Here is a 1,157-nt window from a genome sequence, read left to right as displayed (position 1 = left end):
CAATATTTTATTATCATTTAAAATGGAATCACAGCTAAATTGTGTTGAATGTGAAGGTAAACTGAATTAAAATCTGCCAAAATGCTGAGTTACCATCAAGTGTTTTCAAAAATCCTGTGAATCCTTGCGTGATGCTATTTGAAATTGCCTTTATCGTTATTTCCTCTATGAACCCCTCCCTGATCTGGTCCCCACCAAGCTCTGCTTACTTATTACGGGATTTTCCCAGTCCTGCCCTGGAAGGCTTAAAGTGTGGTAGCCCTGCTGTGATTTTGAGCATTTCTGCACCCATTGCCTAAAGGAGAACACCAACCATGTAAACACACTTATCTCACTTTACTGGCAGGGCCAGGCAAAAGCAGAATTACAGCTTTTCTATCTTGTTTCTACCTTGTTCACTTAAATGGGATTCGTGATGGCTCTAGACCTGACAATAGAGTTCTTTTAGGCTTGTCTTGCTCAGGGGAAGCCATTTGGTCTTCCTTCCTCACTTTGGCTTTAGACTGTTCCTGCCTCACACCTTAAGAACTGGTCTCTTCCTTAGACTTCTACTCCCTGAAAAGGGGATCAGTACTCATAGTTCCCAAACATAGTTTTGTGCTCACAAGAACAATATGGAAACCTACACCTTCGGCGTAAGCAGTAGATCTGGGCTTGGAAAGGCAACTTTAAGAGACAGCCTAACTTGTTGTTGCCCCCTTGAGTACTGGTGTATGTGGACCTGCCTTTTGCACCTCTGTGACCAGCTCTACCTAAACTGCAGACTTGTATTTCTCCTATAGGCAATACAAGTGATATGGACTGATGGTTCATGGCAAGAAGTGTCTGTAGAAATTGAAAACTGGTATCAGAAGTTTATACTCTAGGACATAGACATGAAAAGTTGTATTTATGCTTTGTTCTGTGGGTTTGTATAGCTTGAGGGTAAAGAGGAAAAAGATAGAACTGCATGCAGAAGTGTCTACCATCTGTCTATCTGTCTATCATTATCTCTCCATCATCATCATCTATCATCTATCTATCTTCTATTATCATCTGTCATCTCTCTATCCATTATCTACCATGTATCTATTCTCACTACCTATCATCTATCCATCTTCTATCATCTATCATCTATCTATCCATCATCTACCTATCCAGAACCTATCATCTATCAT

The sequence above is a fragment of the Dasypus novemcinctus genome, unplaced genomic scaffold (genome assembly GCF_030445035.2).
Source record: "Dasypus novemcinctus isolate mDasNov1 unplaced genomic scaffold, mDasNov1.1.hap2 H_3, whole genome shotgun sequence".
In the NCBI taxonomy this organism is placed as follows: domain Eukaryota; kingdom Metazoa; phylum Chordata; class Mammalia; order Cingulata; family Dasypodidae; genus Dasypus; species Dasypus novemcinctus.
Note: the sequence above shows the minus strand (reverse complement) of the source record.